Consider the following 19678-nt stretch of genomic DNA (forward strand, 5'->3'; position numbering starts at 1 on the left):
CCCGGAAGCCATGCTCCTCCCAGAAGGGGGAGGGGGAGAGCCCTACTCTCCCAGCTGGTCTCCCCCAAAGCCTCAAGGGGGCCCTCAGGGCACCTTCCCAGAGCACATTTTGAAAAGCCCTGCCCTCATCCCTCACCTATGCCCAAGCCCCCCTCCTCCACTCTGTTGCAGCTGTGATATCTCAGCAGCAGGGCAGAGGGAGGGAGGAAGAGAGCAGGATGAACACTTTGGGAGAAAGAGCAAGAAATGCTTCCCAGAGGAGAGCTGACATCTGAAGGACAGGCAGGCATTCGCAGGATGGGGAAGGCACGGGAAAGGACTTTCCAGCCCAGGGAAGGCAAGGGCAAAGCCCGGGTCATTCAGCTGGGAACTCCTTGGGGGCAGGGGCGAACCAGGCTTCGCTCAGTGCCCCTCCCCAAGCCTCACTGTCCCACCAGCACAGAAGGAAGGAGGACAGTCCCCACGGATGGCGTGCAGAGCACTTGCGAGGTACAGGGCAGTGTTCTAGGCGCTCTGCGTGCAGCAGCTCGTATGGTCCTCACAACGCGCCTTCACGGCTGTGTCCCCCTCGGCTTTTCTCGCTTTACAGACAAGACACCTGCGTCGAAGGAGTCTCGTGCCTGACCAGTCTCACAACGAGGAAATGCTAGAGCCTGAGTGTCACTGAGGGGGTCTGGCTTTACGGCCCGTCCCCCCCACCGCCACACTCCCACCGCCTCTCGGTCAAGCGCATGTCCCTGGAACGCAGTGCCCGGCCCCGGGGAAAAACTTACTAAGTGATCGTTATTACTGATGCCTTTCGATTCGACTTCTAAAAAACAGGGCCTGGTCTCTCTCGATAGCACTGGGAACACTACCTCCTTCGGGCCTCGGCCCTGCAGGGAAAGCCCAGTGGCTAACGGCTCTGGAAGACACACAGCCCTGAGCCTTCGGTCACTACTGGCTAGAGACCTTGGGCAGGCTACTTCACCTCTCTATACCTCAGTTTCTTCTAGAAGACAGGGTTTTGACGGGGATGAAATGAATCACTGCCCGGGAAGTCTAATGCCCGGCTCTCAGGCCAGGCTCAACGAGCGGTCAGGATCTTCATCACCAGGGCTGAGCTCCCACATGGCCCGTTCCCTCCCTGGACACTGAGGAGGCGGAACTTAAGATTCCTCCAGAGACGCCATCAATCAACGGCACAACATAAATCCAATGGCTGGATGTGACTCAGATCAATAACGTTCCGCTTCAGTCAGGATGGTGGCCAAGAAACAGGTTACTTGACAAGTAGCCCATTCTTGAAATTTCCTGACAGGGAAACACAACCCAGACACTCTGCAAAGCCTCTTCCTTCTCTGGCCCACGGCTCAGTGAAAAGAAAACCGTCCACACCCACCTGCCATTTCCTTCTTCCTCTGCCCCAACTGTTCAGGTGATTCAGGAAGGTGCTCAGCCTGCAGCTGTCGGCCTCCCCACACCCGACACTGGCTAATCTGCACGGAGCAAGCTGAGCTGGCAGCTTCAATCATCCGTTTAGGAAGGGTCAGGATTGAGGTCAAGGCAAAGGCACACTCAGGACACATATCCAGGAGTCTGTATGAGGACCCTCGAGGTTTGTCTATTCAAAGTCCAAGGCAATGAAACTCGTTGGTCTTACCGGTTTGGGGCCATCCTAGGCTGGTAGAAGGTGAGACACCTGTAGACCCTACCCTCCGCCGATGACGTCTGACACTATGAACTTCTCGGTGCCCCCCCCCCCGCACCCCAAGGTGGGCAGGTGTGCCGAGGGCAACAGGGTAGCCACAGGAAAAGAGAAACTAGGCCAGAGCCTCCTCATATCTGCTCTCGACTCAGGCAGGGCTCCTCGAAGGTCATTATCAAACAAGCAAAGGCCATTACCAAATAGGCAACGCCTTATCAGCGGCTGCCCTGGGCTCTGCACTCATTTTCATCCTCTGGCAGAATGCCCACTCCGAGCCAGCCTCTCCAGCAGCTGCCCATCTGGTTCTAACAGACTCCAACCTCACCAGCCCTCTCCCACAGACCCCAGTAATCTCTAAAGGACACAGCCAGTCAGGGCACTCACATCCCTGCTTAAACCTTCCATAGCTCCCCAGTGCTTTGGTATTATATTCAAAATCTTTGCTCCTTGGCTTGACAGGCAAGGTCCTAGATCAACTGATCCCAAACCTCCCTTTTCATCTAGATCGCCCTCCACTCCCTCATGGGCTGCTCACCCTGCCCCAACTCTCTGTTCTACCCACTGGTCCCAGGACAGGCAACAGGCTTCCAATCACTGTGCACCTGTATAAAGATGAGTGGGACGGGGACTCTGCCCCCAAGGCGTTCCCAGCCCTGCCATCCAGCCTTTGCTCCTCCTGCTCTTCTGCCTGGAATACTCTGTCCTCTGCCTCCTCCAGCTTGAAAACGCCTGTCCAGCCTTCAAATGCCAGCTCCTTCTCCCACCCTCCCATAGTGTTCTGGAAGTACCACCCAGCATTTAGGATACAGGAATCAGCCAGACTGTGAGCTCCCCAAGGGCACAGCCCACACAGCCCGTGTGTCACTCAGGTCTGCAACCCAGCACTGGGTCAGTGCCTAGCACACACAAGGCGCTCGATGAGAGCTGACCGCAAAGGGCACCTGCTCTTGGCCAACACATGGGAACAGGGACTAGATTTCTCTCCTGCCTCAACCAACCAAAAAGCCAGACAAAATAAATAAAACAATAATTTTTCAGACAATGGGCATCAGGCATTTCGGGAAAGTGATTTCTGAGAGGCAGGAACAACTGCCCTAGCTCACTGCCCAGAAAGGGGTTCCAGGCCACGATGCAGGGAGAAAGTACCCAGGCAACGCCTGCCAGTCTTGGAGCCCGACAGTCTCCCCGGGTTGGGGAAAGCAAGCTGGGAGTCCAGGGAGGTCAAGGCAGCCAGACTTTATAGGGCCTAAAACCAGAAAGCAGATAGCTACACAAAGGGAGAGCTCTGGAAATCTATGAAGGGTTCCCCTCCACTTTTTGGCTGCATAGTACAGATCAGGATCAGAGGGAACGATCCTTGGACCCAAAGTTGAGCCAAGAATAATTTCTGTCTCAGCCAAAGTGGAAAACCTAGCATGAAGAAGGTACTGCCTTGTTCTGATCCCACATGACAAAATTAAGAGCGAGTCTTTAAAGGATGAAACTGTTTCCAAGTAACTTAACAGTGTCCCAAAACAATGCCAAGAATATTTATAGAAATACAGAAATATCCAGCACCCATAAAATTCTCAACATCTGACATCAATCAAAAATTATCAGACATACAAAGAAGCAAGAAAGCTTTTCCATTAACAGAAACAGACTCAGAAATACAGATAACAGGGACGCCTGGGTGGCTCAGTCAGTTGAGCGTCCGACCCTTTATTTTGGCTCAGGTCATGATCTCACGGTTTGTGGGATTGAGCCTCGCATCATGTTTCAAGCTGACAGCACAGAGCTCGCGTGGGATTCTCTCTCTCCCTCTCTCTCTGCCCCTCCCCTACTCGTTTGCATTCTCTCTCACTCTCTCTCAAAATAAAGAAACTTAAAAATATGTATACAGATAACAGAATTAGCAGAAAATGACATTAAAATGGCCACTATAACCATGTTCCACACATTCAAGAAGCTAAAAGAAAAAACTGAGTTGCAGAGATGGAAACTATGATGTCTGAGATAAAATGTATACTGGGCAAACGTAGCAACTGATGAGGCGAACGACAAAAGCTTGATAAACCTGAAGAAGCGACAATACGGACTATCCAAAACCACCACAAAGAGAAAAATAAAAAGACCGGGGAAGAAAATGAAGGGAGCATCAGAGAGCTGTGCAACAACTTCAGGCATCCTAAATACATGTTAACTGGAGTCCCCAAAGGAGAGAGAGAAAGGAGAACACAGAAAGTATCTGAAGAATTAACTCGACTCTCCAAATTTGACAAAATCTATACAAACCCACAGATCCCAAAAACTCAGCTGACCCAAGAACAAGAAACCTGAAGAAAAGTACACCAAGGCATATCATAATTAAATTGTTCAAAACCAGCAATAGAAGAAAAGCTGCCAGAAGGAAAAAGGGCACATCAGGAATGGAAGCCCGAAAATCAGAGACACGACAGATTATTCATTTGAAATAATGCAAGCCGGAAGACACTGGAACCACATCTTTAAAAATGCTGAAAGTACGAGTCAATTAAGAATCCTATACCCAGGGAAAATGCCTTTCAATACCAAAGGCAAAATAAAGACTCTCTTAGGCATCCAAAAGCTGAAAGAATTCATCACCCGCAGACCAGCACTGCAAGAAATAGTAAAGTGAGAAAGACTCTGAAACAAAATGGATTTACACAGAGGGATGGAAAACACCAGAAATGATAAACATGTAAGTATATTTTTTTTCTTTTTGATCTCTTTACAAAATAATCGGCTGTTTACAGCAAAAATCATCACAATGTGGGGCACCTGAGTGGCTCAGTTGGCTAAGCGCCCAACTTTGGCTCAGGTCATGATCTCACAGCTCCTGAGTTCAAGCCCCACACCAGGCTCCCTGCTGTCAGCACAGAGCCCACTTCGGATCCTCTGTCTCCCTCTCTCTCTGCTCCTCTTCTGCTCATGCACATGAGTTCTCTCTCTCTCTCAAAAATAAACAATTTTAAAAAATAGTAATAACGATGTATTATGGGATTTATAACACATGTACAAGTGAAATGTGTGGTAACAATACAAAGTCCAGGAGGAAAGTAATAAATGTATACTATTGTGAGGTTCTTATACTATATGTAAAGTGGTATAATACCATTTGATGATAGACTGTGCCAAGTTAAAGACTCAAACTATGAAGCTTAAGGCAACTGCTAAAAAACAAACAAAAAAGAGTTATGGCAAATAAACTAGGCAAAGGGAACAAAATGAAACCATAAAAATTACTCAACCCCAAAGAGACCAGAGGAAAAAGGAAATGGGAACAAAGAATATTGGGCAAACTGAAAACAAATAGCAAGATAATAGTTAAGCCCAACTTAATAATCGTATTAAGAGTTAAGCCCACTTAATAATCGTATTAAGTGTAAATATTCTAAACATCCCAATTAAAAGGCAGAGATTACAAAATTGAATTTTACAAAATGCAAAACCTACCTATACGTTGCTTACAAGAACCCACTTTAAATACGAAGGCACAAATAATTTAAAAGTAAAAGAATATAAAGAAATACACCAAGTAAACACTAATTTTTTGAACACTATCCATTTTTAAATTGTGGTAAAACATATACAACATGAAATTTACCATTTTAACCTTTTTTAAAATTTTTTGTTAATGTTTATTTATTTTTGAGAGAGACAGACAGAATGTGAGCAGGGAAGGGGCAGAGAGAGGGAGGGAGACACAGAATCCGAAGCAGGCGCCAGGCTCTGAGCTGTCGGCACAGAGCCCGATGTGGGGCTCGAACTCACGAACTATGGGATCGTGACCTGAGCCGAAGTCAGATGCTCAACTGACTGAGCCACCCAGGAGCCCCCATTTTAACCTCTTTTAAGTGCACACTTTTGTGGCATTAAGGGCATTCACACGGTTATATTACCATCAACACCACCCACCTCCAGAAGTTTATCATCCCAAAACGAAACTCTATACCCATTAAACATTAATTCCCCATTCGTCCTCCTCAGCCCCTGGCAACCACTATTCTGTCTGTCTCTATGAATTTAACTACTCTCGGAACCTTACGTAAGAGAAATCATGCAGTATTTGTCCTTTTGTGACTGGCCTGTTTCATTTAGCATTATTTCTTCAAGTTTCGTCCAGGTGGTACTATGTGTCAAAGTTTCCTTCCTTTTTAAAGCGAGATAATTTCTATGTATGTATCACATTTTGTTTATCCATTCATCTGTCGATGGACACTTGGGCTGCTTCCACGTTTTGGCTATTGTGAACAATGCTACCGTGAACATTGGTGTACAAACATATTGTTTGAGTCTCTGCTTCTACTTTTTTCGGGCGTATACATAATTGGAATGGCTGGGTCCTACGGTGATTGTGTATTTAATTTTTGGAGGAGCTGCCATACTGTTTTCTGCAGCAGCCGTGCCCTCGACTTTCCGACCAGCAATAAGGGTTCCAATTTCTCCACATCCTGTTGCCACCACTTCTAGGTTTTTTGTCATTTTGATTCGCATTTCCCTAATGACTAGTGACGTTGAGTATCTTCATGTGCTTAATTGGTCATTTGTGTATCCTCAGAGAAATGTCTATTCAAGTCCTTTGCCTATTTTAGTCATATCATTTGTTTCTGTTTTCTATTTTGAGTTGTAGTTCTGTATACATTCTGGATATTAATCCAACAATGTTTTGAAAGCTGGATTGCCTACATTAATATGAGACCATGTAGATTTCAGAGCAAAGAATATTACCAGGGACTGAAAGGGTCAATTCATCCAACAAAAACACTCCAAATGTTTATGCACTTAATAACAGAGCTTCAAATTGCATGAAGCAAAAACTGATAAAACTACGAGGAGAAATGAACAGACCAACAATTACAGTTGTAAGTTTCAATGACCCCCCTTTTTCAATAACAGATAAAACAAGTAAACCGAAAAGCACTAAGCAGTTAAGACCTGAACAGCACTACCAACCAACTCAGCGGACATTTATACCACACGCCAGACAGCAAAGCAGGAAACACCTTTTTCCCAAGTAGTCACAGAACACTTACCAGGGAAGATCATATCCTGCGCCACAAAACACGCCTCAGTACATTAAAACATTTCAAGTCACACAAGCTACATCCACTGTTTACAAAGACATTAAGTTAGAAAGCAGCGTTTATTGGACAGAAAGAGAGTAAAGTAAGAGTATAAGGCTGACTTTGTGTCTTCTACTATTTGTAATCCTGCTGAGGAGGAATCACATGAATTAGCAGTGGGACTAAAAGTACTGCCGTGTCTTCAATGCTAGGCATACCTGACCTGGGCTATCTGTTTGATAACGTATTCATGGTTGAGTCTCTCCTTCTCTCCACTCTCCAGCCCATCCTAAGCCCCAGGGGCACCACCTAAATCACGACAAACCTGTTTGGTATTTGCTCAAGTCTTTCACAGAAACCAGCGAAGGGAAAGAGAAAACGCAGTGGAGGGAGCACCTGTGAAGTAACATGCCTTTTAAAGCTCCTGAATCCTCAGAGACATCGCCACGACAGAGATCTCTGTTACAGGGCAACTATCCAGGAACAAACCGGAACCTTGTGAAAACTCCAAACTCTGAGCAGAAACTAATAGAATTTTGGAACAACAGAGATCCAGTGGGATTAAAACAAGGTCTTCGATGACCTAATGATGTCAGCCTGGAAAAACCCTACTGGTCCTGGCCAAAAGTATCCGGAAATGATCTGCATGGCTAGTTAGCCTGATGCCCTCTCAACAGCAGATCTATGTCGGAGTAGCAAATTGCACAGCAGTAAGTAAAAAGAAAACGAGAATCCTTAGAAATAATCTCAATTCCAAGAACAAAAATCTACAAGCCCCTGAAAGTGGTGCTTCCCACTCAGTCGGTTAAGCAACCAACTTAGGCTCACGTCATGATCTCACAGTTCATGAGTTCAAGTCTCGCGTCGGCCTCTGTGCTGACAGCTCAGAGCATGGAGCCTGTTTCAGATTCTGTGTCTCCCTCTTTCTTTGCCCCTCCCTCTCTCTCTCAAAAATAAATAAACATTTAAAAGTTTTTAATGAAAAAAAAGGTGGTGCTTCACAAATCTGACTTACAGTAAGAATTACTCAATGCATTTGTTAAAAATACAGATTCCTGGGACCCCTCCAGACAAATCTCCAGAGGTTTGACTCTGTATTTTTAACAAGCATCACAGATGATTTTTTTTTTAATGTTGTTGTTGAAGTAGGCTTCACACCCAGCGTGGAGCCCAACACGGGGCTTGAACTCACGACCCTGAAATCGAGACCTGGGCTGAGATCAAGAGTCCGATACTTAACCGACTGAGGCACCCAGGTGCCCTGCATCACAGGTTACTCTTAAGGTCCAGCAAACACATGAGCTTTGAAATGAGACTACCGGGTTAAAAATCCCAATTCGGCCACTTACTGGCTGTGTGACCAAATTATGTAACACCTCTACAACTCACTTTTCATCGTAAAATGGGATCACCACCTACCTTGAAGTATTCTCAGAATTCAGTATGTTCACAAAGCCCCTAGAACAGTGCCAAGAGCACATGGCAGTCAAGAAATCAGACCAACTGCTTATCTAAATGAACAAGTCTAAAATGAAATGTTCCACCTAATGGAAACTACAAAGGCACCAAGCCAGTTTCCAAGATAATCGAGGAAAAAAGCCTTTCTGGCCACTCGGACCACCAAGAACAAAGACTCTCACTTCAGCGGCCGATATTTCACCCAAGTCCTTCCTCCCACCCAGGACCACAAAGTCCAGGCCTGGGCAGGGCCGCAGCTCTGCACAAGAGCCCAGGAAAGTCATTCCTCCCCAAGCCCCTCTGTCACCGCCACCTCCAGCTCCAAGACTGACAGTCCTGAGAGTCAGGTGGCAGCATCTTGGGTGCAATGACTCCTGGAAAAGAGGCAAGGAGCCAACGAAGGGAGTGGAAAAGGGCTGAGTCAGCAAGAGGATCACTGTATCACTGCTGAAGCGAAGGGAAGTGAGTCTGTGAAGTTTCCAGAGCTAAAAGTGGACGTTCCTAGGGTGGATGAGCCCAGACCCTGTACTGAGAAAGTCCTGACGGTCTCGGAGGCTGAAACGCCAAGGTGTAGGGTCAGCTCTGCCAGGAACTCACAACATAGCCCCGGGTTACTCCTTCTCCCATCCATAAAGTGGGAAAATAAGCACCTCATTGGCTGTAGGGACGAAAGGAGGAATCAGGCACATACTGGAGATACACAGACACACGCATACCACTGCCATCTGTACCCAAGAACCAGACACGTACTGGAGAAAGTTAGACAGATAGATATATAGAGATATATAAATAATGTACGTACACGTATAAAATACACACACACACACACACACACACACACACACACACACCAATGCCTTTCTACCCAGCAGGTCCAGGAGTAGGGTTTGGTCAGGGACGCTGGAAAAAAAGGTCAGAACAGACTAAAGGCTGAAAGCTCTGGTTCTTTCCCTGCGCTGGGGAAAGGGCACAGGCGGGGAGTCACAGACCAGGATCACTGCGACCCTACTCGGCCACCGGCCTCCCGTTCGACCTCTGGCAAGTCAGATCCCACTCTGAGGCCTGCTTTCCCATCTGTATAATGGGCAAACGGACTCCAACGTCACTAGAACTATGACCAACAAGATGCTCAAATATGGAATGGGGGTGGGGGGTGGGGGGTGGAGGGTGGCGGTGAGGGGGTGGGGTGGGGCGGGGCCAGACGCTCCACCTGCAGGGGGAAGGGAGGGGAGGGCGCAAGGGGCAGGGGCGCCGGCCTCCCTCCCTTCCGCTGCGAGGGGCAGGGGCGCCGGCGGTAGTCACGCGCCCTTCGCGCCCAATCACCGGCGTCTGCCAGGACGAGGCGGACAGGCGGGGGCGCGCCGGGAGCCACTGCCAGCGCCACCCCTTTCCCCGTCCTCGCCCCTCCCCGGGTCCCGCTCACCTGCCCCGGCCACCGCCGCCGCCGCCGCCGCCGCCACAGCCGCCGCGGGTTAAACCACGGCCCGCGCCCACACTTCCGGGGCCCGCAGGCCCGCCCCCTCCCGCCGGATGTGACACCCTTCCAACGTCCGGGGCTGGGAGCGGGGTCCACGCCGCTGTCCCGCACCACGCTGGGAGACCCGCGGGCCCGAGTCACCACGGTAGCGCCCCACCCCGCCCCCCTCCCCAGCACACTCACACACACACACGCTCAGCCACCCCAGGCCACACCCACGGGCGTCCTCGCGAGACCCCTCCCGCGAGCGGCGGACGCCCGGCCCCGCCCCCCGCAGGCCTCCGCCCCGCCCCTGGAAGGGGACCGCCCATTGGGCGGAGACCCGGCCGCCCAGGGCGAGTGCGCCTGCGCGGGTTTCCCGCGGTTCCTCTGGTGGCCAAGACCAGGGCTCTTCTGTTTTACCGGGCTTGGCCTTGGGCAGGCTGCTCTAAGCGGCCGAAAGGGGCCCGAGAAGAAAGGAGTGGAATCCCAGCACCTAGGGAACGACTTAGGTGGTCTGAACTCGGACTAAGGGGCCCCCAAGCCAACCACACGCCCACGGCCGTGACATCAGTCAGCTCCAGGCCGGGAGTGTCCACAGACCTGTGTCCCTGGCAGAGAGAAGTGCCTGTCAGTCTGGAACTGACTGGCGGGTTTTTCAAAACAACTCTTGAGTAGTTTCCCCCCAAGTAACCTGTTTCCCAAGGCCCGAGATTGCACTTGTAGCCCATTCTGTGTGCGTAGCGCTTGACAGACGTCCTTATACGTCCTCACTTGCCCAGAATCCCGAGACCGATGACCTGGGAAGAAAAGCCCCCGATGCTAGCTGGTGCTCTCTTCCCTGGGCACCGTGTACTAAACGACCAGACCTGGGGGTGAACCCCATTTCCTGTTTGGCTTCTCAGCGGGGTCCATGATTGCAGCTTTGTAAAAAAAAAGGGATCCCAGGAGGAGAGCTTCTTAGACCAAGGAAACCGTACCACCCAAAATTGGCCACCATATTAGGTGTGGAATTAAGACCATCGTTGCTGGTGGTAGAAATCCAACTCTAGGCCACCATCTGCAAAATGGGAATTATTGGGTCACATAACTATAAAGTCCAGGAGCTCGATAGCACCAGGCACAGCAGTATTCAAGGTCCCATCCTTACTTGACTCTGTTCTTTCTTTTGGGATATCAAAATTCCTTTCAGCAGAGAGTCTCAAAACTTCGATTTCAAATTATAGAGAGAATGGATCTGATTGGCTATGGTAATCGCCATTGTCCCTATTGGGCAGAGCCTCCTTCCTCTTTCTTGCCACCACGTGGGCTGCCAGGTAGCAGATGGATTAAGGACCCTTGGGCCAGGTGACCACGCAGTGATCACCTCTAGAGGGCAGAAGGGACGGTGAGGAAGACAGTCTCAGCTACTGACTTGCGTGAGGGATACCACGGTTGGTTTTTGCAAACATCTCACTTTGAGCACAATGTCAGAGTGGCTCCCCTTTACAGCGCTGTCAGACAGCTGGGGTGACGCTGTTTTCCGAGGGGTCGGGAGGACCGAGGCAGATGACCTTAGCTTTGTGTCATAAGACTTTTGTGCTATATAGTTTTTAATCTTGTGCATATGTTACTTTGGTGGTAAAAAATTAGAAAACACTAGGATGGGTTAGCTTGAGTTTATGTTTAGCAAGCCTTTCACCCACTGGTACTGTGTTGGCAGGTGAAATCCAGACGTGATGCCTGGAGCTAGAGTAGCCATCTTGAGCTGTGAGGTGACCGGGGAATGGAGGCCATACTTGGAGGCACAACAAAGCAGAAGGACCCTGAGCCCTGACGCCACGGAGCGTCGAGACCCTGCTGGATACTCACGTCTGGACTTCCACAGGAGAGGGAAATAGACCACCCTGGGTAAGCCACTCTCGTTTCGGGTTTGCTGTCACTCGTGCCCTTCAGGTTTTAGACTCCACTTCTGGAAAGCCCCTCTTGTACCCCCAAGGCTGGGTAAGTGCCCGCTTGTACGTTCTTCAAACACCCCACACCCTTTCCTTTCTCAGCATTTGCTACATTTTTCTGTAATGGACCGTTCGCTCCCTCCGGAGAGTAATTTCTGTAAGGATGGGCAGGAACTATTTTATACATCATCTTCTGCGAATGCTAGAAACTCCTGAAGCAATGACAGTAATAACCTGTGAATGTGACAGACACAATGATTCTATCCAGGGGAAATGACAAACTGCTCTATACTTTCCCCATCAAGTAGGTCATTGCCAAGTCATCCAGGTTTGGGGTGGGGGGGACGACTGAATTAGCAAAGATAGAGAATTAGAGCAAAGGAGGGAGGGAGAAAGGGAGGGAGGGAGGAAAACGTGGCGAGTCGTCTGAGGCAGGTGGCCCTGGAAGAGGGTGCTCTTCCTACCTCGTTTCCTCCTATTTTCCACTTCTGGCTCTTTTCAGCTTCCCCAGGCTCAAGCCCACCCCGTTCGGTCCTGGTGTCCTATCGCTGGCACATATGTCCCTTATACCGTGCCTCAGTTACATCCAATTTCATTCATATTTCACAGTGAGCCTGATACATGCAAAAGAGAGGGAGAGAGAGAGAGAGTGCGCGAGAGCAAGAGAAGACAGCTCCGTATTCTTCTCCCATTCTGTCATTCCACATACATTCACTGCTAAGAACTGCAGACACAGGGGGGTCTGGGTGGCTCAGTCGGTTAAGCGTCCCACTTCGGCTCAGGTCACGATCTCACGGTTCGCAAGTTCGAGCCCCATGTTGGACCCTGTGCTGACAGCTCGGAGCCCAGAGCCTGCTTTGAATTCTGTGTCTCCCTCTCTCTCTACCCCTCCCCTACTCTCTCTCTCTCTCTCTCTCTCAAAAATAAATATATTTTGGGATGAGCACTGGGTGTTGTATGGAAACCAATCTGACAATAAATTTCATATTAAAATAAATCAATAAATAAACAAACAAACTTTAAAAAGAATTAGCACTACAGAGACAATGGTGAACAGACACCATCTCCAGCCATGGGGAAGTTACGTTTTTGGTGGGAATTTGAGAGGACCAGGAGATCTCTCTTCCCCAAGATATCTCCGTCCTTCAGATGATCTTCATCCAGCACAAAAAAATATTCAAGTCCAGATATTCCCTGTGTTTCCTCTCTACCCCCTCTACCAAGGGTGGGTGGGTTGGTTGGGCTCCTCCACTTGGATCTTGTTATGCTGGTTGACTGGATGAAGAAGTGATGTAAGCAGAAGTGAGGAAAGCGGAACAGGTAGGTCCGAGTTTGAGGTCGGACGAAGAAGGTGTTTGAGAGGCTGAGGTATTGTGGGGGCGAGGATTCGGGACCCGGTTGGAAAAGCAATTTTTGAAGGAAGCTTTGCCGCCTGGCACGCATAATCCCCAATTCGGGCTTCAGGAGATCTTCGGTGAAGACTCCGTCTTTTTTTTTTTTTTTTTTTTTTCTGGACTGGCTGGTTTCTCACTCGGACTCCTTCCTCCTGGCGTTCACTCGGTGCTCAGCAGATCCGGCTGTACCCCCCAGAAAGGAGTCGTGTCTCCAAGGCAGGGGCTGGTAGCTGCCTACAGCGTTACCCCGCCTCTCGTTTTCCTTTAAAAATAGAGTAGGGGCGCCTGGACGGCCCAGTCGGTAAAGGGTCCAACCGACTCTTGGTTTTGGCTCAGGTCATGATCTCGCGGTTTGTGAGTTCGAGCCCCGCGTCAGGCTCCGTGCTGACAGCATGGAGCCTGCTTGGGATTCTCTCTCTCTCCCCTTACTTCTCTCTCTCTCTCTCTCTCTCTCTCAAAATAAGTAAGTACACTTAAAAAAAAAAGTGTCTAAAATAAAATAGAGTATATTTTATTGTACAGCAATGTGTCCAGTAGCTAAAAGGACAAACCAACCAACAAAAACCCCTGCATTTCCCAACCGCCCTTGCTGCCAGTTATGATGGTGACTTTGTGTAACAAGCAGAAGGATTGCGAGGAATTACTTGGAAGGCTGCTTTAAAGGAGCGGAGTCAGCTGGGAGGTGAGTCCTTTTGCCTTCCCACCTTCTTAACTGCTGCCTTGATTTCATATGTGATGGCTAGAATTCTTCTAGCTGTGTTGGACCATGAGGTGTCCTAGAAAATGGAAACCATTCATGGGGCGCCTGGGTGGCGCAGTCGGTTAAGCGTCCGACTTCAGCCAGGTCACGATCTCGCGGTCCGTGAGTTCGAGCCCCGCGTCGGGCTCTGGGCTGATGGCTCAGAGCCTGGAGCCTGTTTCCGATTCTGTGTCTCCCTCTCTCTCTGCCCCTCCCCCGTTCATGCTCTGTCTCTCTCTGTCCCAAAAATAAATAAACGTTGAAAAAAAAAAATTTTTTTAAAAAAAAAGAAAATGGAAACCATTCAAACTCTGGATGGCCTACCTCCAGACTGGTTTGAGTGGGAGGGGGAAAAAGAATCAAGTTTTATCTTGTTACGGTTATTTTAGGTTTCTTGCCACGTGTACCCAAACTTAAACCTGATCTGGTTATCATTAATACAGTACACCTTCATTAGTATTCTGTGGGGTTTGGTAAACGAATTTATATTTTACAAGTTTCTTTATGGTCTTGTTACATTTATGCAGAAACCATGTATATACGAATATATATACCGATGCACCCTTGTGCCAATGCAAAATTGTGATTAGAAACATGCCTTCTTAAAGGTATAGCTTTGGGATTTTTTTTTCTTTTCATTTTTTTCGCCCTTGGTTTCCTGACTTATTAACAGCCTAGCATATATCCTCTCGTACGATCTCATCCAAATCTGTATCTACTGGCCCAAAGAGGCTGAGGGGCAGGGTGGGGAGAGCTAAAAAAGAGTAAAGTATAGGCACGTGAATGAAGGGTGGTGACCATTATTGCTCATCATAAATATTCTAGCCAGGTCACATTACCCCCCCCCTCCAGCCCCCACCCCAGGTTTGCCATGACTATGGAATTTTCTTTGGCCACCGCGGTGTGCACAATATGTCACTTCCAGGTAGAAGCCTTCGCGAAGCAGTGTCCTGTTTGCCACGCATCCCCTTCCCTTGCATCAAGAGGGCGTGACCGTGATGAGCAGGGTCCCCTGCTAACCCGTGTCACGTGTGAGTGTGCGATAAATCTTAGTTGTGTTGACCCGCTGAGATCTGGGGGTTGTATGTCTTCACAGTGTAATAGCTTATCTGCACTGAAACAGGAGGGCTTAACAGGGATGTTGTCTCTTTCTTCCTTTAATGATCAAACCCCTAGTCTAGGGCCACCTAGACGAAAAGACTAAAGAGGACATACATTTCCTAACCTGTCTTTCACCTAAAAGGACTCCTGTGACTTCATTTCGCCAGTGAGATATGAGTGGAAATAATATTTACAACTTCTGGCTGTGTCCTTTAAGGAACAGGGCATGTCCTGCTTCCCCTTGTCTACTTCCTGCTAGCCAGGATGCAGATGTAATGACAGGCGCTGGAGCAGCCACATTAGACCAAGAGGTAAATATCACGTGTTGAAGGTGGCACGGCAGAAAGAAAGAATTTGAGTCCCCGTCACTGGGGAGCCACCTGGAGCACTGCACCGGAGAGAAATGAAATTGTATTTTATTTAAGCCTTGATTATGTAGGCCTGGGTTATGGAAGTTGAGCCTGTAACCTAGTACCCAACCCCCGTGTTAGCCTTACTTGGACAACAGAGTGTGAAGAATAGAAACCATATCTCTTTCCATGGACTTAGGAACATGTGAGATCCCTGCCCTCCAGAACATGTAGTCTAGCAGGCATATCAGAAATTCAAGAAAGGGCAAAGCCACAATGGCAGAGGAAACTTCAGGGCGCTCCAGGAACACATAGGAGGGCAACTTAAATAAGTCAAGGTCCTGGTGGGTTGCGTGAAGAAGATCGTCTTAGGCCTTCTTAGGTCAGCCTTCCCAGAAGTAGCCCCAAAGATGAGGTGTCATGTATAAGGAATTTCTTTCAAAGTTGCTCTCAGAGAAACCAGTGAAGGACCAGGGGAAGGCAGGACAGGGAAGGGACAAGCCTGTTCCCACGGGGAACTCTGAAAGGTTAAGTCTCACCTCGAAAATGCCCAACCCAGGGGCGCCTGGGTGGCTCAGTGGGTTGAGCGTCCGACTTCGGGTCAGGTCATGATCTCGCAGTTTGTGAGTTCGAGCCCCGCGTCGGGCTCTGTGCTGATAGCTCAGAGCCTGGAGCCTGCTTCAGATTCTGTGTCTCCTCCTCTCTCTGCCCCTCCCATGCTCATGCTCTGTCTCTCTCTGTCTCTCAATAATAAATAAACGTTCAAAAAAAAATTTTTTTTTAATTAAAAAAAAAAAAAAAGAAAATGCCCAACCCAGGGGTGCCTGGGTGGCTCAGTTGAGCATCTGACTTCGGCTCAGGTCATGACCTCACGGTTTGTGAGTTTGAGCCCCACATCCAGCTCTGTGCTGACAGCTCGGAGCCTGGAGCCTGCTTCAGATTCTGTGTCTCCTTCTCTCTCTGCCCCTCTCTCCCACTCGTGCTCTATCTCTTTCTCTCTCTCTCTCTCTCAAAAATAAATAAACATTAAAAAAAAGGTTTTTTTTAAGAAAAAAAGAAAATGCCCATCCCAGGGCAGGGGAGCTCCCCGCAGCCGTCTGAGGGCCACTCTGTGCCCGCGGAGCCGCTGTAATAGATCCTCCAAAGCCAAGTCGCAGATGTCACTAGAAACAAAAGCACACCAAAGCCAGGGAAGATGCAACCTCAGACAACGTCCACGTGCTCTGCACCCCCTCCGCTCTCACCAGCATCGGATCAAGAATCCCACCAAAGGGGGGGTGGGGACGCCTGGGTGACTCAGTCGGCTGAGCGTCCAACTCGGGCTCAGGTCGTGATCTCACAGTTTGTGGGTCGGAGCCCCCCATCGGGCTCTGCGCTGACATCTCGGAGCCTGGAGCCTGCTTGGGATTCTGTGTCTCCCCTCCCCCTCTGCCCCTCCCCTGCTTGTGCACTCACTCGCACGCGCTCTCTCTCTCTCTCAAAAATAAATACATAAACAAAATAAATAAGAAAAAAATTAAAAAGAATAAAAAAAGAATCCCACCGAGGGGAAGAGCCCCTTCTAGACTCTAGAGCGAGCCGTTCTGGGGAACCAGGGAGGAGCCGTCAGCCGGAGTGTGTATCACCTCAGCATTTAAATCCCCACCTTCCCCCATACGCACATTCATACACACTGACATACTCATTTATACACTGTTCCTCACACACGCCAGTATTTTAAGAGCAGGAAGCAGGGAATGGGAATGGCCACTGAGGAAGTGCTCAGTGAGACAGGCTGGGCCCTGTCTCCAGCTGGGGACCCCCAAGAACTGTGAGCCTCGGGTCCCGTCACAGCTGCTCATGCTTCCATCCTCACTGGCCACCCGATGGGCCACGATGAGGCCCCAGGAAGTCAAACACGGCTCCCCGGGCCCCGGGCCCGGGACCGGCTGGGGACAGAATAAAAGGGCAGCCTCTTGGGGCACCTGGGTGGCTCAGTCGGTTAAGCATCTGGCTCTTGATTTGGGCCCAGGTCGTGATCTCACGGTTCAGGAGCTCCGGCCTCACATCGGGCTCCGCACTGACAGTGTGGAGCCTGCTTGGGATTCTCTCTCTCCCTCTCTCCCTCTCTCTCTGCCCACCCCCTCTCACAATGAATACATAAACTTAAAAAAAAAAAAAAAAACGGACAGCCTTTTCTCCAGGCAGCAGACCCCAGGCAGACCCCACCAGAGAGGGGGTCAGGCAGCCTTGGGCCCGGAGGCCCACAAAGCAGCCTAATCCTCCCAAGCAGGCCGTCCCAGAGCCAACATCACACGGCTAGTGAGAGTCTGATTCCGGCCTCAGGCGTGGGCCTCACAACGCCTCTGAGTTCCAATTCATTTTGTCACTCAGTGACTTCAGTCTGGGCTGACCTGGGCCAAGGCCTTTCTGTTCTCTGGGCCTTGATTCCTGCCCCTGCAAAGCCAGGGATGGAACCAGATGGCCCCTCAGTCATGACGTTCCACTAAGAGACAGCTCCTTCTTAACCCCCGAGTCCCAGACAGGCTCCCTACATATGGCAGTGTAACCGGCATGGATCTGCGTCCAAAGAACATAACCGACTTTATGTAATACACAGCACCTGGCAACGGTCTAAGCACCTACGCATATTCATGCATGTGGCTCTGTTAGGATTGGTGATGAACCCATCACGCTGGTGATGAAGGATGGTGAACGTGACGCACAGGAAGAGGAAATAACTTGTCCGAGGTCACACAGCTCGTCGAGGCCACGCTCGCATGTGAGCCGAGTCCCTCTGGCTCCAGCATTGCGTTCTCAGGCGCCGTGCTCTGCTCCCCCTCATTTTGTAAAACAGCGTCTCGCACATCCTCCGATTTCTCAACTTCGGTCTTCTCTCCCTTCCAGGCCACGCTTCCTCCCCCTCCGTGGAATCCAGTGAGATCCGCACACCCGTGTGGTGTCAGAAAAAAGTGGGGGTGGGGTCCAGAAACACAGCTCGCCCTCTGTCTCTGGGCAGGTCACACAGGGTCCCCCCTGCCCCGGACGAGGGCCAGTCCCACGGGGTCCCGCCAGCTCCTCTCAAGGCCACATGCGCAGCAATCAGACCTCGGCACCCCCCTACCTTCGATCAGAAATTCTGCCCCCTTCCCGCAGAGCTGAGCGGGAGGAGAACCAGCCCCCCCGGGGGACACCCCCGTGTCCCCCAGAGATGACTGCCTCCTCCTTTCCATCCTGGCACTTGCTCCTCTGTCCACCCTGCCCCCCACGCCGCTGGGTGCTCTCATTTAACTTCCAAACACTTGGCTATGGTGGGAGTTCTTTCGGGGCAGAGCTCCTGTCCTACCGCCACGAGAACAGGAAGGAAATTCACATTTCCAAATATTACACCAGCTCCTTTCCGTGCAAAGTGCTTGGCAAATAGCTTAAGTGACAACGAGAAGTTGATAACAGAAGTGGTTCTAAAACTCAAGCGAAATCTGCCTTCCCCACAGTTTAAACTTTGTCCCATTCTGCTGTGAAAATTTGCCACGGAGGAGGCCTAGTCGCCTGGTTCTGAGAAAACCTTTTAGATTTGAGGTTGGTCCTTCCGCCTCACGGGAGTCTGGAATCTCCAGGGTAAACAGCCCCCCAGGATGTCTGTGGCCTCTCCCTCTTTCCCATCACCCCCCACTACGCCCCTCCCCAGTGACCTGTCCACACGCCCGCCCCCACCCGTTTCCACAGCCCCCCTCTTTCCTCTCTTGCAGCCTCTTCGTGTTCCAGCCTCCCGTTCCTTTTTACTCCTTTGCTTTCCACGGCCTAACAACATCGACTCACCTACTCAGCGCTGTCCATTGTACACAGGATAAAAATTCCACGCTCCTGAACACGGCATTCAAGGCCCACCCATGACCTGGTCTTTGCTCTTTCCCACGTCAGCCCGTGTGTTATTAGGGCTGTCCTCCAGATTTTTCGAATCTTCATTCTACACGCATGCTAGATTACACTTCCACCGTGGTCCCTTAAATTCAGGGCGGCCACGTGACTTGTTCAGACCAATGAAATTTGAGCGGTAGTGGCGCACGTCACTCCCGGCAAACGTTGTGACGGCCACCGTGCGAGCCGACACCTGTCCTCACCATGACAACCAGTGGCACTGCAGATGGCGACGTCTCCAACCATCTGCGTCCCAGAGGGTGACCTCTCCAGTCACAGGGCCTGTAATGGACAGACAGGAAGAGCGAGAAAGACACATGATTTTTCAGGTGGCCGTTGCTTGTTGCTGTCCATTCTTTTTTTTTTTTTTTTAATATTTAAAACAAACGTTTTCAACGTTTATTTATTTTTGAGAGCGAGACAGAGGGTGAGCGGGGGAGGGGCAGAGAGAGAGGGAGACACAGAATCCAAAGCAGGTTCCAGGCTCCAAGCTGTCTGCACAGAGCCCGACACGGGGCTCGAACTCACGGACTCTGAGATCGTGACCTGACCCGAAGTTAGACTCGTCACCAACTGAGCCACCCAGGCGCCCCTGT

General features: G+C 50.0%; 1 protein-coding gene across 1 annotated transcript in view; it reads right to left on the reverse strand.

Moving 5' to 3' along the window:
- The window catches only part of VPS37C (VPS37C subunit of ESCRT-I), a 28400-nt gene extending 18556 nt beyond the window's left edge, over positions 1–9844 (reverse strand). Inside the window, exon 1 of the mRNA XM_047070780.1 lies at positions 9635–9844. The gene's annotated coding sequence lies outside the window, so the exon portion shown is untranslated. The remainder of the gene's footprint in view (positions 1–9634) is intronic.
- Positions 9845–19678: the final 9834 nt, after the last annotated feature.

The sequence above is a fragment of the Lynx rufus genome, unplaced genomic scaffold (assembly GCF_022079265.1).
Source record: "Lynx rufus isolate CCGP_SWC_20201006 ecotype Redwood Valley unplaced genomic scaffold, mLynRuf1.p SCAF_9, whole genome shotgun sequence".
NCBI classification, from domain to species: Eukaryota; Metazoa; Chordata; class Mammalia; order Carnivora; family Felidae; genus Lynx; species Lynx rufus.